This window comes from Halyomorpha halys, unplaced genomic scaffold, assembly GCF_000696795.3.
Source record: "Halyomorpha halys isolate HHAL.00 unplaced genomic scaffold, Hhal_1.1 Scaffold397.1, whole genome shotgun sequence".
Classification (NCBI taxonomy): Eukaryota; Metazoa; Arthropoda; class Insecta; order Hemiptera; family Pentatomidae; genus Halyomorpha; species Halyomorpha halys.
In genome coordinates this window covers 1,035,651-1,052,763 of record NW_027115275.1, presented here as the reverse complement: position 1 = coordinate 1,052,763, position 17,113 = coordinate 1,035,651, and the positions used below count along the sequence as shown (strand labels likewise).

The following is a 17,113-nucleotide window of genomic DNA, read 5'->3' as shown; positions in this document are numbered from 1 at the left end:
AATATATAATAAAAAAGCTAAAATATACTAATATGTCTAAAATAAAGAAATAGAAGACGAGATTAAAAAATATTTCAAATTTTATTTTATTTTTTTCTATAATCTAAAATGTGTAAATAATTAACACGGCTAATAAAATAAACATTTTAAAACATATGATACCCTTTCTAAACTAAAACATCTAAATAATAACAACTTAAAACTATGAACACAAAAGAAAAAAACAAGAATTTGATTAAAAAAGGATAAATAATTAACAAAAAATAAATCAAACACAAGCTAATAGAAGATAATTAAAACAAACTATTGCAAATAAGAAACAGAAAATACGTTAACGTAAGTGTAAATAGATTAGAAGTATATCGTGAGACAATATTTACAATATAAATATAGCATTTACAAAACTAACTGACAAGACGGACTAAATAAATAAAAGACAAACGAATTATTCACCAATACATTCTAGACTAAAATTTATTACACGGTGCATTTATAAATTTGATTTTGTAAATCTTAATTTTTTTTCATTTAAAATATTTTTAATGTTTAGAGAATTATCTTCTTACATCAATAGACGTGATGGGTGAAAATTTTTAGGCAGTTAAAATTAATGAGTTTTACTCAATGTCGTCAAGGACAATGGAGTGATTCTCATTTAATGATTTATTAATGTCTTCTAGAATAACCATCTCCGATTTTTTATTAAAAATCTGTATCATTTTTTGTTTTTATGTCCCTTCTGCATGGCAAGGTCCATGAAATATACTTTCTTTAAATTATTTTCATCCTTTTTAAAAACTTTTATCTAACAACAGATTTGTTACCTGGCATTGCATCAGTTTAGTTCAAATACAACTTAAATGGATATTATTGAAAGTAAGGTTATTGAATAACTTTATATATATATATATATATATATATATATATATAGTTGACTGTATAACTTTAAATATATAATAATGTATATAATACAATAGTATTCACCATATCACATATCTTTCCTGCACTCTAGGCTTCATCTACATCTGTTTCAAAAATTTCATAGCGACGTATCCAAATGTTCCTCATAAAATACAGCCACGTTAATTTATGTGCCCAGTGTTGTAATCATAGGACGAGGATACAACTTTTTCCCATTCATTAATAATTTATATTTCGTTATTCTAGGAGCTTTAAAAATAGTATTTTCCAATAATTAATTAATTTATTACGTTTTATTTCTTAATTTATTAATGCAATCTTCTATAAACACGAAATATTCGCACTTAAGGTATTTATGAATTTGATTTTGATTAAATATATATTAAAACTATATACAAGATTACGATTTAGTTAAACAACTCGATTCGGATCATATTAATAACCAGTTATCTTAATTTTATTATTTCTATATTTTTGAATCAACTGAAATAGTCCAAATGTGCATATATATGCATTTTTCATAAAAAAATGCAAAACAAAACTTAGCTAATTGCATCTGAATACACTGGTTCTAATAGATTTTTGAACAGCGGTTCAAAAAAAGCAAGCAAACAGATTATCCTATTGCATAAAATTCCGGGCCTTGATTATAAACCGTTGTAGCTTTCTCAACGCATTTATAATTAAAAGTGTAGCCCACAATTTTTTTTTGTTTGTTTACGTTTATTCTTTTAGTATTTTATATCGGCACCGACCGATAGATGCTGCGTATCAAGTCAAACGAAGTTTATTATATTTTGCAAATAAAAATATACAAATAAATTGAAAAATATTATCGGAAAATGTTCAATTTAGGTCATAATTTTTTTTTCATTTATTTTAGGATGCATATTACGAATTTAAACTAGGTCCCCTCATTATTTTACAAAAAAAAAATAATTAAAAAACAAACTTTTTTCATTGTTGTTCAAAACTTGAAAACCATCCATAATTCAAATAGCTTCTACTATATTAAATTAAAAAAGAGTAAATTGCCTATAGTTTTGATTATAATGATTTTTTGTTATGTTCGTTTTGAAGGGAACTAAGTCGGAAATCATAAGACATGATACAGTAAAAAAATGTTCGTTTTTTTATACTATTATATTTTTACAAATTTGGCACAACAAACATGAAATTTGAAATCAATAACCCAAAAAATATAAATAAATTTTCAGAATTTCTCTAAACTATTCCTTGTCCACACTTGACTCTTGAGAGCACCTAAATGTTTGAAATTTTTTACAAGTCGAGGTTATTTAAATAAAAACGCATAGGTTTCATGCCAAAGGAGAAAATGAAAAAAAAGGCCAATTTGTATATATTATATAATTTATAATTTGTTATAAGCTACATCTGTTATGCACTATCAAGTCAAGTAAGTAGATATGCTGGAATCTATCAGAAAATATTAGAACTAAATGTAGTAAGTAACTCCGGTACTTCATTTTTTTTGTTAATTTTCTAATTAAAAAACGGCCAAAAATAAGCTACCTCGTTGTTGCTGCAATCCCCTAGATTTCTATTTAAATCAAGATATTTAATAGACTAAAATCAAGAAATTAACATTGAACTATTAAAGTAATGTTTTTTAATCTTTACTCTTTAATTATTAAATTTTAAAATAAAATATCATTTTGGTCTCGCATAGCCATAGAAAAAAAATGGTTCGTTAAATATCAATATTTTCAAATATGTTTTGAAATAAACAAAAAACTAAATACCCAGGGTTGGCCACTTTAGCTGTAGAAAAATAATTTGATAGTAAATACATAATTTGTTTACCTTTTTTAAATCGTCCACAACGGGTGTAAATTTATTCCTCCAGAACTTGTGCTCGACAAGGCCACCATCAGATACTACCGAAGACTCTTGAATGTCCGAATTGAAAGAGAATCCTTTTTAATATTTCATTATAATCGGTCTTACATTTGCGGGTTGGAGTTTTGTGCACGATTAGTGGGCGATTACGTTCAATTCTTAAACTGTTAAGGGCTACCCCAGGGTACAGTAAGCAGCCCTATACATACTCCTGTACACAGCATATACTTTATACAATAATAGCAGCCTAGCCTTCTGAATATATGATACAGGGCTGGGATGGTATTCAAGAGCTCCATGTTGCCAGTACAATGTCCCATATAAATAACTTATTACCAATATAATTGATTTCTCATTGGCTATGGTCGTATTGATTATATTTAATAATTTTTATATTTTATAATATTTTAATATTTAAATATAATAAACAATAAAATAAAAATAAATTTAAAAAAATCATTCCTTAACAAAGTAGAAAAAAGAATATTTATAATTGATTATTCTCGAATCACCCCGCGAATATAAGTCATAGATAGATTTCTTTTGGAAATACAAATTAATAATCTTTATTATTTTTAAAAGTTAATAAAAGTAAATCAAATATATATAAAAAGAAAAATATATTTTTAAAGTGTATTACAGAAAAATTAAATTATTATCATGATAAGACAATGAAAAAATCGAACAGCTGATTAGCGGAGCAAATACTAATTATTTATTATAAAATTAATATTCTTAGATTAAGATTGATAAAAAAAAAAAAATATTCTAAGGAAAAACATAACATCTAGGTAACTGAACTGAAATCTGAACATTCTCCTCATGGCTCTAGTTCTAGGTGTTCACACGAGGTTGAGTGCAAATTATTTTTTATTTGTAAAATAATGTACAGATGGTGCCTGAATGGGTGGAAATTTGGCAATATCGATAAATTAATCTTTTTGAGTCTAGAAGGGTCTTTTTGTGTATATTTTAATTAAAATATTTTTTCTCAAAAATGTTTGCCTCACAATTATCAAAATTCAAAATTATATCTTCATCTCGAGTCCACCATTCTACAAGAAACTTAAAAGAAGTTTAAACACCACGAAGTAGTACAAACCAGACAAATTATAACCTGAGATATAAAATAAAGAGTTTGAGTAGTTTATTTGAAACTACATTTCATCCCTTAAGATATTAATATGGGTTAAAAGAGTGGAAATTCACCTTTACAACAGTTTTAATGACGTTTGATTTGGATAAAAATGTGAGGTATTATGGATTTATTTCTTGAGCACGAAACATCAACAAGAATATAATATTCTTGAAAAAGTTTTAATTTTTATTTATCTGACAATTCATATTTATGGATCTCAAAAGACTCTAAAAACGAATTTCCTTAAGAAAGGAGAAGCAACTTTTGGTTATTGTAATTTTTTTTTATATTTATTATATTAAAAATCTTTTTATCTTATTCTACAAAAAAAAAAACCCAAATCTATTGGTATATAAATACCTGCAGAGCAAAGGCGACATACGATAATATTAAAAATTTCTAAAATTATGTAAAATATATTTTTTCAACTACTTCTAGGGCGCTTTGGCAAGACACCAAGAAGAAAGACAAATATCTAATATGTTTCGACCTAGTATCACCGAAAAATGTTTCATCGAAATCAGTGATCCCAAGTCCTAGTTCAAACAAAATAAATATTTTGTATGTACATACTTTACCACACATAAATTAGCCCGAGTAATATTTCTTATATGAAGTAAACTATTCTCAGAGCTGTATAAGTTAAGTATGATGCTTGACAACCGTAAGGGACAGTTTCGGACATTACTTGATGTCAGATAGAACAAACTTTCACACTATTCCTAAAATTAGAAATTATATCCTTCTTTTTCCTTTACGAAGGAGGAAAATCTATTCTTGGGCTGTGGGGTAAGAATATATATTTCTCGGATAGGCAGATGTTGTTTGCAAATTAACAGTAAGCTGCACTCAATTAAAATGCAGATGCATTTTAATGCATTTAATTTTTTTATAGACGATTCTGTTGCCTGTTAATTTTGTGTGGCTGTAATAGTCGAAGGTGTATTGCTTCCAGAAACAGGCCTTCTGTCTTAGTAATTACTAATGACAGAGAAGAAATAAGAATTTAAAAAATATATAAGTATAATAATGAATCGAGTAATAATTATTTACCAATATAAGAAAGATAATATTATATTGTTACAAAAAGCCAAAACTTTAATCAGACTATTTACTATTACACAATCCTTTCCAGGTGGTGATGTCCTTATATATCGTAACTCTATATATATATTCAACTGTAGACTATTAGTTAGATAATTTAATTTAAATTGCATCCTAAATCAAATAATAGGGACTAATTGATGCACCGAATTTAAAATATGTTTACCATTATTTTTATTTTTTATTTTCTTCTTTAATTTCAAAATATATATAAATTTAATTATATAAATCGAATATTCAAACATGTTTGACTGCTTGTAGTTACATACGGAGAAACTTGCAGAATCTTCTTTGTAAAAATCAATCATAATCCAACTTTTTATTTATTTTTTTCATTTTACTATATATATATAATTTTTTTTTTTTACTATAAGTATTAGTAAAGTATAAGATTGTCTATATGTCTCTTTAGGAAAATTTGTATCGGCTTAAATCGATCTAACCGTTAATACGATTTTAATGGATTTTTCAGATTGTCAGCGGATTGCTATCTTTATCCATGAGGGTCCCATATAGGTTTTATCAGATTCGACTTACTACTTTCTCATACACACGAAACGTAATATTCTCGGGATGGAAATATTTCAAAAATGGCTATATTAAGCAAAGATTTGAAGAGGAATTAGGTAAATGGTCCAGTATAAGTTTGGTTAAATTTTATCTACTGTATACATCGCTTCACCACGCACAAAAGTATTATTCTTGTTTCAAACACGGATACCAAGGAAACTACTGAACTAAATGCAACTACGTTGATAAACTCCAATAAGGAGCTAGATCTCGAAATAAATAGGTATATGAGAAAATATATAATTAGTAGTAGAAACGAGATTAATTTCGGTGATATAGGTTGATATAGGAGGAAATGCATTTGTTACATAGGTTTAACTATTTAGGTTTCATGGTTACTAGAAAAAACGAAATTGAAGAGGAAATAGAAGCAAGGTTTAAAACGGGATATGGTTGTTATTTTTCAATTTCGAAATTGCTTAGCTCGCGCCATCTATCCAAGAACTTAAAATTAAGAGTTTACAAAACTATTATCCTTCCCACTGTTCTTTATGGATGCGAAACGAGGCCTCTTTTAAGGGAAGAACAGCGCTTTAAGGTTTTTGAAAATAAAGTATAACGTAAAATTATGCTTATACCTTTAAATAAAGGGGATTAATAATAATAAGTAATTAATTAGTACTTGTTGGACTTTTTATTATCGCATTAACTAAATAAACTCGGAGCTCAGTTCACTTTCTATGTACTAATAAATAAAGAAACGAAAGGAAAAATTACTGTCTAATATAAATTACATTATTTACATAAAAAATAATTGATTTTCAATTTTTAAAAAATATTTAAATAACTTAAATATTCATGCTAGCCTAAGACCTCATCGATTCCATTCCTTGAGCTTCTAAACTGCATAAGATAAACCCTGCATAAGGAACCCCTTGGGACCCTGCACTGCAACAGGCCGTATATTATGCAACGGACCCGGTGCAATTGCACACCTGCCGGCCTTCTCTGCACTTCTCTGTAGGTACGTTTTGTTCAGTAACGGTTCGGTTCTAAGATGTAACACGGTACCATAATTTTGAGGTGGGGAGTGTTCTAATAATACTATGAGTATCTCTTTTGAATACGGGTAAAATAATATAAGTCAGATTATATGTTAAGTATTTTACAGGCTATAGAACATTTTAAAATCGACATGGTGCTTTCGCTAAAACATCTGATTTTTGGAGTTGACGACAGGAACTATCTAGGGAGGCTGGTAACATTTTTTTTTTTTACTTGTACCGTTCTGTCTAGATTTGTTCTAAAATAAACTCGAGCAACTAATAAATTTATCTACAACAAAAGAAACAAAAAAGTTATTTATTAAAACGTAATGTCTCATTTTTTTTCTTCAACATTGATAAAAAATGTATAGTCTAAATGAAAATTGGGCAGTTGTTTGTTATAAATACAACTTTTAATAAATTGTCATGGATACAATGTTTACTTATTGATCGTTCAAATGAACATTGTAACCATAAAATTTAGAAGTAGCTTTGTTTACAACTGGTTTTTGCGCAGGATTGAACTAAATATCCATAAATGATTTTTTTTTCTTTTTCAATTTCTATAATTTAGGTTCTATTGAATTATTAACCATTCTTGTTTACATATCGATTGGTTATGTTTAGTTCCTTAGTCATATCTATGTGTATTTTTTTTTTTTAGAACCTTCAGGCTCAGTCAATAATTAACAATGCCAATATGACGATGTTTAGTGATTTTATAATGTTCATAATCATGCCAATTGTTTTCCTTTATCTTATTCTAGTACACTAAATGGATTCAAAAACGAACCAAGTTCATTTTTCAATTCAGATTTTCAATCAAATCAAATTTAATCGCATTTTTTTATCAACAGTTTCAACACTAGATTTGCACGAGGAAAAATGATTTATTATTCTTCAAAAATAGAATATATCATTTAACTTTTTTGGTAGATATTCTTTTGTAAAGTACTAAAATAATGGTTGGCTTTATAATGCAACCTCTCGTTTATACTTAGTTTTATATTCCTACTGATTAACTATACAATATTATTTTTATATTACTATAAATTCTGATTATTTTCACCTAATTAATTAAGGATAATTCTGTACTAATTTAAATCTAATACTCTTCAAATGTTTTTGGGTTATAACTTTTAAATTCCTTATTTCATCAATAATTGAAGCTCTCATAACGTCCAACGAATTCAATAGCAAAAAGTTATGGAATTTCATTTTTAGTAAGTTATAAAAGTTTATTCTTGGAACTGAGTAATATATGTTGCTATCCATTTAGACCGAATTGTTATACTTAGTTAAATGAACTCTATTTTAAAATCACTAATATCCAATGTTTTTTATTCAATAAATGTTTATTTGAACAAGTTGTGCTATACAAAATAAACAATTAAAATCAGTGCAAGCCTAATCCTGACCGTCCCCCCTCTACGCTTAAAACACATTTTAAGAATAATTTATTTTTTCATTTATTATTTACAAAAGATTTGATTATAAAAAAATATGTATAGATAGCACTTTTACTGTAAGATATAAAAACAAATATATATGTGTGTTTCAAAATATAATAAAGAGTACACATTTTACCTGACCGCAATTGCTGATCTGATGAGTTGAGTCTGTATACTAACCTGTAAAGAAAAAAAGGTTTACAATAAATAAATATTATATTGATAAAATAAATTTGAATAAATTGTATAAATTATATTGATTAAATGAAAAAAATATTGACAATGACCAATTAAATATGTATATCTATTTATTCTTATTTGAATATATTAATTCATTAAAATGTTAGAGAAAAGTATACAAAGCATAGCTGATTACAACAGTGTTATCCCAATTTTAATCCCTAACCATAAAATATCAGAAAGATAAAAGTTTAAATTTTGTATTTACAATTTACTTTATTAATTTGTATTTTTTTAATTTATTACTATATTTATTTTAGATATTCATCTTTATTTTTAATTCAATAGGAAATATCATTATCAAAAATTGTTCGTATTCAGTCTAGTTATATTATGAAGTATCAATATTAGGAATGAAATCAATAAAATATGAGTGAAAAAAATAATTGATAGACAAAAATGTTTTTTTAGAAGTGAAAATTATTATTTCAATTAGTTTTATAATTATAATTATGAATTAGAATATATGTATCCATTATTACAATAATAATACGTAGTATTAATAAATCAAATTATTTAAATTTATATCAGACATTTTTTCTCAAATGCATCTTATAGTACTATTTAAAAACAAATAAGCTTTTGAAGGTGAAGAGACATTGAATACTAGTTTAATATAAATTATATGCAATGGTATCTACGGTTAATGTTATTAAATCAACAAAATATTATAAAAATAAATAAATAAAAATTTGGTAAATATTATAATATTTTAACTGTAATCATGTATAAATTGATAAAGGTCCAAGACCACGAAGGTCCTGACGCCTGGCTGTGTGTGAATAAAATAATATATTATTAATAATTTACTAATATAGTATATTAATATTAATTTTTAAGTACGAGACCTGATCTTGTTCACAATCAGTGATTTCCGAAATTCTACGAATATACAAGCAATTAAAAATTTAATTCAGAAACTGAACAGTTAATTCTTAAAAAGATATTTCCATTTATAATCAGTGCCTTACTGAAATTATTAATTTTTAAAATAATATGTCTATAACATTTTAGAGAACCTAGAGAGAATGAAAAAAATCTGGTTACTTATAACCATTTTCAGAATAATTATAATGATTTTTTTTTGTTTGGCTATTAACCATTGTGTTTTTTTTTTCTTAATTTGTTATAACTTATTTATAATTTATCTATATACGTTTTTATAATTGTTCTAATCATGTGACTATTTTATTTTGATATTTCTATTTATTGATAATTTCTTTTATTTTCATTGCATTTGTGGGACGCATGGAACGTGTATAGCGGATCACTGGAGAAGAGAGGTATGAGAGAATGAAAAAGAGAAAATAGCTTAGATAGGGTTGGGAACAGAAAAAGGGAAAAATGAATAAGGAAAATGTAATATAACTTTGTACGATGAGAAGAAAGAGGGAAAAAAATATTAAAAAAACAAAATAAAAGTTTTTCAAAATATAAATATTTAAAATATATTGTATTTAGGGTATTGCTGATATATTTGTAATATATGGTAGTGTATATATACCCAATCATGGATTTATAGGTATGCTGTGTGTTCTAGCAACCCGATGTATTTTGGGAGCATTGCCGAATAAATCATTTTTCTCTTCAAGTTCCAGTTTTATTATTAGTCTAACAAAATATGAAATTTCCGTTACGATATGTGAAATATACAATAATACATAAAGCTGAAAACTTTGCTTCAACAGGCTAATTAAGGAACTACCATTCTAATTAGATAGACCGTTTATGAAGGAAGACTTGTGAACGGAATAGTAACCATAAAGTGGTGCATCTCAAATCTGTAGTTTTGAGATAAACGAAAATTTAGTAGAAAGTTCTATCAGATTTTCAGCCTGGAATGGCAGCTTTTTTGTTAAAACTAATCATTCATCTAGAAAGTACATACAACAATTTAAAATCATTTGAGGTTAATGAGCTCAGTAATTAATTCAGCTTTTTTTAATGAAAACTAATTTCACTGAAACCAGAATGACTTACACCACTTTTTATCTCATCGACTGATATGTAAAAAAGCTTGCTCAGGTAGTTTTGTCCCAACTTTATACCCGCGAAAAATATATTATGAGCCACATAACTTTTTTGTTATAAATATCACACATACTAATTTAGAATTACAATTTATTTCTATTATTGTATACATATTTATATTTTTGTATTATGTACTGGTACTTGTTTGAAATAAGAAAATTAAAAGGAGGGTGAAAAACACACATAATTTCACTACTTGAAAAAGATATTTCTTTTAAAACAAAACTAGTTCCTTATATGAAAAAGAGCTCATTTTTTCATATTTGGCATACAAATGTTAAAATTGATTAAGAGTATTTCTAAAGAGCAATTTTAAAAATGAAATATTTAATTAACAGACGTTCGACAAGTGAAAGTAACTATAAATTACCTCATTAAGGAAAAGATAGCGAACCAAGATTCACCCATTCAGAATTAAACTAGATTACTTACTAGATCTTGCTAAAGATTATGATAGCTAAAATGTCTAGGTTTTGCAACTGTAATTGTGAATCTCATCTGAATAAATTACACTATTCTTTAAAATAAAATGCCATTTTTGGGACACGTCCATTTCGCAATAAAAACAAAACATATTTTGATAGAAGTACTACTATTCAAGCTAAGCGGTGATATACCTAAGTGTAAAATAACTTTTTCCAAAATAGTATTAAAAAGATACCAAAATAGTAAAAATTCATAACTAAAAAATTATTGAAAGCCCAATAAACAACATGGATTCTATCAAACTTAAGAAATTCAACCACATTGATGTCATTTATTGAAATTTCTTATGTGAATTATATTTATATATCTATCATCGGCCCCTGTAGTGATGTATTAAAAAAAATATATGAGAAGATGGTTGGGGGGGGTGCGGTCAGAATATAACACAAATAAGTTGAAATAATTTATTTAATAGTGCCAACGTTTCGGCCAAAGTTTCTAGTCTTCACCAGGGCTAAAAACAAAGAACAAGATAACAACTAATTAATATATAAAATAAAATAAAAGGATTTCTTTTACTTCCTTCTCTTTCTCTATTCTCTTCTTAATTTTCCTTACCCACGTTATGTTCACCATACATTATTTTTCTTATTTTTTCTATTCACTTCTTTTGTTTAACTTAACTTTATATTTTGTTTCTTTATTGTAATATTATGGTTAGATATTTCATTAGTTACATAAATTTTCATTCTCTCAATTTTATTTTTCCTTAATTCATTTAATTTTTTTTCATAATTTTAATTTGTAAAATATTAATATACTAAAATATTCTTATTCCTTTACATTATATAACTTCAATTTTTTATTTCATTTCCTTTATTATGTTATTTTTACTTATTCAATTAGCTATATATACATTTTATTTTCCGCTTCTTTCATCACTTTATTTTTATTAATTTCGTTCTGTACAATTATTTACTTTATGTCATTCTGTTTATGTTTTATTTTTTATTTTTTTATTCATTGGTTGTTATCTTGTTTTTTGTTCTTAGCCCTGATGAAGGCTAGAAATTCTGGCCTAACGTTGCCTAACGTAGAAATGTTGGCACAATTAAATAAATTATTTCAACTTATTTGTGTTATATTGTGACCGCACCCCCCAACCACCTCCTCATATAATTTATCCACGGTCAACTATCTTTTCATCTTTAAAAAATGAATTACCAAAATATAAATTTAGCTCTTAGAAATGTTTCCAGATGTCATTAATTGTTAAAATAGCGATTAAATGAAATAGATTTTATTTAGAGTTGGAGCTATTCAAAGAATAGTACCGTAGACTACGGTTACTTTGTTTACTGTAGTCGTCCTTGGCACTTTCTTAAAGCTATTAGTTTTGTTACGAATTAACTTCAGTCTATGGTTCAATCTTTGAACGTATCAATTTTTTTTTCGTCAGATATGCCACGATTCAAGCAAAGCAGCGGTAAATACATACATATATATTGGCATTAAAGAGCTATTGTGATGAGAAAAAAATGTTTAAATTAATTCATTTCCCACTATTTCTTTCATTGTATTTCAATTTGAAAATTGCGCAAACAAAAAAAATATATATACTTCCGTCAGACAATTGTGTATTTGTACCAGAATCACAGCCGCTCAGAGGAATTAAAAGAGATAGTAAAAAGTGTAACCCATTAAAATGATTTCTCTTGGAAATAAATTTCGACGCGTACAGAATCCAATACGCGAGCGTTGATTGCACTTAGCAGTACTGCATATGACATGATTAAAACCATTCCGTTCTTGTTTTCGTTCAAATACAATTATCCCTGTACTAAAATATCAAAGTGATCTTTCATTCCTAAACCCCATATAACAACCATTAGTAATTCAATTTGGTTTGCCGAACACGTGTGGTCTCTCTCGGAGATTATTTTCAGTTACCAAATGAATGCCTCGTTTCGGAACATTTAACATATTTAAATATTTAATTTTTATGTTAAAGCATATCATTTTTGGAAATAGATGACGTTTTATTCCATTTTTTTTTCTTTGATGCAACTCATACCGAATAGTCTACCGTGATGACAAATCTTAGACAAGCATAGAAGTCCATAAGGATTTTATGAATATGCTTTATAAACGAAAATATAAAAATATAATAATAATACTATTAAATATAAGGATTAAATTAAATCTGTACCACAACAACACATAAAGGGTCAGGGGTTCAGTACTTTATGAAGAAGTACTGTTACTAGACGAAAGGTTGTGCAAGGAGGTGATTTGTTCAGAATCACGCTCGACCGCCAGATTTTTACCCAATTAAGAGTATAAAGATATATAACGGATATATAGAATAATTAATATATTTTTGTCGTATTTCTTCCAAAAATCTATATTGTCGTATTGTAAATTTGTTTCTCAACTAGTCCAAGGACAAATAGAGGAAGGTTTTGTTGAAATCGTCATCTCCAACATCTGGAACAATATCGTTCAGCTGATTCAGATCATTTGTATGCGACCCAAAAAATGAGGAACGGTCCAAGAATTTTCACCAGTATTTTGCATATAACTCGAAAACTTAGCGTTTTACTAAGATAAAAAATTAGTTTCCCTTGTTTTTACTATATTAACAAAAACTCGTAAAACAGAAGTTCCCAACTGGAGGGCAGCCAGAGTCGAGGTGTGGGCCGTTGGAGGGTCTCGTAACATGTTTTGTAAATATTTATTGATAAAACTATTTTAATATAATTATCTTCCCTGGTATTCGTGTGTCAGCTGGAAGGTTTCAACAGGTAAATGCACAAAAAAAAGGAACTCAAAATTTACTTTTAAGGAACCTAATTTTCATACATGTTCTGAGAGAATATACTCGTATTCCCTCTTTGGCACATGTCAGGAGTGGGGTAAGCTACACTTGGTTCAATATATGACTAAGCAATATGCTGACATCTATGGGTTTGGGGACCACTGCCCTAGGACAAGGCTCTGGAGGTTTCAGGGATGGCTGACTCTCTCACTACATTTGGGTATTTCCAGCGGTAACCTTTATGAGGTCATATGAACTGAGACTATGTGTATGTATATGGAGTCCCAATATACATATTCACCATCTAATCTTTGCAATTTATATTTGATTTTATTTGCGGTCATGTGACATGAGGTCTATCTGTTTTAGGGAAAAAAATGTAAATTGTCTAACTTTATGAAGTTCTTCTTTAGCACACCAAACTCTAGTTCAAATTTACAATGGAATGGGATATTTTTTATTTTTATTTTGGATACTGTTGGTTTTATTAATAATAACAAAAATTATCCGTTTAATAAACATAATGCAGAGATAACATGTAAAATTAATTTATGATGAATATAGACGAATTTTAATTAATCATCTAGCTTCAAGATTTTATAGGATCATTAATAAAAATGTTGTGTGAAATAAAATATGATATACCTAACCTGGCTGTTGAGGTAGGTTATGTAATAGTGTTTTGATTCGTTAATGAAAGTAGGATGTAATAATTGTGAAGGATAAAAATGTTAATAAATGGTATAGTGACAAACAGACATAGAATGCTGCAAATTAATTAATAAAGAAATATGTTTTCCCTTATTGATTGTGTTTTATGGGTTCATTTTAACCGTGTTAATAGACTTATAATAGTCTGCAAATTTTAATTAATTGATGTAAGCCTGGGTTACAAAAATTAATGTTTGCAAATTATAATTAATAATGATTTGATACTGCTAAAAATAAGTTATAATTAAAGCGTTTATTTTATTAGATAGTCCTCGATGAAATATTGATTATGTAATTATTTTAGATAATTACATAATCAATCCAAGTCATGAAATTAGTAGCGATTTTTCATGACTTGGATTGATTATGTAATTATTTTTAAATAAAGAAAGTTTAGACAATTTGGATTATTTTTATTATTATTAATAATAATATATATATATATAGGTTTGTTTGATTTTCCGCTATGTTTACAAGCGATCGATTGATGATTATAAAACAACGTTGTACGATTTTTATGAACAAGTCACTTTAAAACGATGTCTAACATGAATTCTTCTTAAAATCTTATTACAATCAGAATATGAAAGCAAAAGTAACCCAAAGAATTGGGAATTCCTGAGTTAATAGGCAAAAATCAGTAATGTCCTGAGAATATATACCACATGCGACTGTTAAGACTTACGAAAATCAAATGCTTCGCCTATCTTTTAATTTGTATATACCTTATATGTATATACCTTAGCGTGCTCACTCACTCCTAATTAAAGTTGCTAGCTATTGTCCATTAGATCCAATTCGGTTGAAGAATCGTATTTGAAATAAATTATTTTTAATTTTTTCTAAAAAAAACAACAACAAAACAATCTTTAACATTTCAATTGCTAGGAATAAATTATTGATTTTAATTTAACATCTATTCTTGATAATTTTGAAGGCTACATTTCGTGTATTTCCTTGTTAAATCTCGTTTACCTTAATCGCTAGAGTAAAACCGGTATAATGAGTCATTCAATAATTACATTTTATTTATTCTGACTCATTACAATACAATTTTTATAGATCTCACAGTAAACACACTGCCATAAATATTTAGGATTGAATAAAACCTTTTATTATCCAAATTATTTTTAGAACTATATTTGGATAAATAGAAGTAGTTTATCATTTACCTTTAATTTTCAGTTGTTAATTTCAATTAAATAATTTATAAAGAAAACATGAAAAAAAACACTTTAACCAAATTCTTTTTTTTCTAAATATCAAATAAGTTTCTAGATATATAATTAACACAGGAAACAGAAACAAGATGTCAGAGGGTGAAGGAAATTTATATATATTCTTACTTTTCAATTTTATTTATCAAGAATTAAAATAAAAAATTAATAATCTCAATATTAGATTATTTTATTATTATTATAAATTAGAGTTAGTCGACATCCTCTACAAGATCCTAAAGAAACGTAAGCATAGTTTTGTGTTTTAACAAGATAAATGGTCAGCTGTAAAGTTGGTTTCTGGGTTAGGAGTTACACTTTATTCTATCTTCACTTATTCTTTCGTTTCGGAATAAAATAGCCTCGAAATAAATTTAGTTTGTAATAAAACAAGCACCGGAATACTTTATTTCGAAACTAAGCTAGGTTTTATTGGAAGTTTAACACATTTATGTTATTTTTTATCTGACCCCACCCCCAAACATAACCTCCTTAAATTTCTGATGAAATATTTAAATTTAAAATATAGATTTATATTGGACTTGAATTAACATTTCTTAGACTGATATGAAATGGATCTTTTATTTTGTCAATGAATTTGATTCCTCAGTAGAGTTAATAAAAAAAAGCAAAAACACATGACCACAAAATGAGGAGATATAGGTTTGCATTGCAGCTCGTAAAGTATAGTATGCTTCCAAAATTTAATTGTTTTTTCTAACCGAAAAAACAAGGAACGTTTCTCTCTGTTGGGACTACAACACGAGTTCATTTTCCCCAATTTTCGTGAAATTAATAAGCTATAACGTTCGCTCTGCTTGAAAACGAAAGACCTAATCAAGATAAAGTTGCGTGTAAGAAAACGCAGTAGGTTAAAGTGATTATTGGCCCAAGCCGAACACACGAGCGTAGCTAAAGCAAATTAGAACATATATATCGGATATCATTTAGGAAAGTAAAGTAGATGACGGTATTGCAGTAAATTAGTTTCTAGTTTGAGAGTTAGACTTAACTCTATATTGACTTATTCAATAGTTTTGAAAAAAAGTAAGCTCGTAATAAAACTAGCATCGGGATACTTTATTTTTAAGATGCAATAGGTTTTGTAGGCAGCATAACACCATTATGCCTTTTTTTCCAGACTCCTGCACAGCCATTTCCTTGTTGAACATTTATTCAAGGATTTATATTAATATTCGTAATATGAATTATGCTAGTCCTCTCGTGTTGATTGGAATTGAATCTACATTTCTTTGACTGGAGTGAAATACATCTTTTGTTTGATCAATGAATGTGGTTCCGGAGTTAAGGTAATCCAAAAACACCTTATGTCAACAAAATGAAGGGACACAGAGGGGTATTGTAGTTCTACATGTATTATGTTAATACAAAATTTAATTGCACTCTTGCGGAAACATCTGAATTACTGGCAGAAACAGTTGCTCTATTATTGCCAAAGTCACCGCTAGTGAACTAGTGTATTCAAATTCTTTATGTGCTGCAGTACGTGAGAAATGAGAAAGGATCATCTGAAATGTGGCATTCACTTTTTCTCTTTAATGTAATTTTCTTTAAATTCGTCCATCGTGACATCTGTTTGATACCAGCATGTTTTCTTTCTTTTTTTTATTACTTATACG

The 17,113-nt window shown here is 27.3% G+C and overlaps 1 protein-coding gene and 1 long non-coding RNA gene across 12 annotated transcripts in view; one reads left to right on the top strand and one right to left on the bottom strand.

Moving 5' to 3' along the window:
* Window positions 1-17,113, bottom strand: part of Eip93F (Ecdysone-induced protein 93F) — a 476,497-nt gene that overhangs the window by 62,646 nt on the left and 396,738 nt on the right. For 3 of the 11 annotated variants that reach the window (XM_067052372.1, XM_067052371.1, XM_024361288.2), the window contains one exon: window positions 8,167-8,210. The exons of the other annotated variants lie outside the window; for them this stretch is intronic. The gene's annotated coding sequence lies outside the window, so the exon portion shown is untranslated. The remainder of the gene's footprint in view (window positions 1-8,166; window positions 8,211-17,113) is intronic. 11 annotated transcript variants of the gene reach the window in all.
* Window positions 120-9,657, top strand: LOC136797006 (uncharacterized). Its single transcript, XR_010844801.1, has 4 exons — window positions 120-336; window positions 5,496-5,649; window positions 6,705-6,791; window positions 9,534-9,657. It is a non-coding gene; the product is annotated as an uncharacterized lncRNA (long non-coding RNA).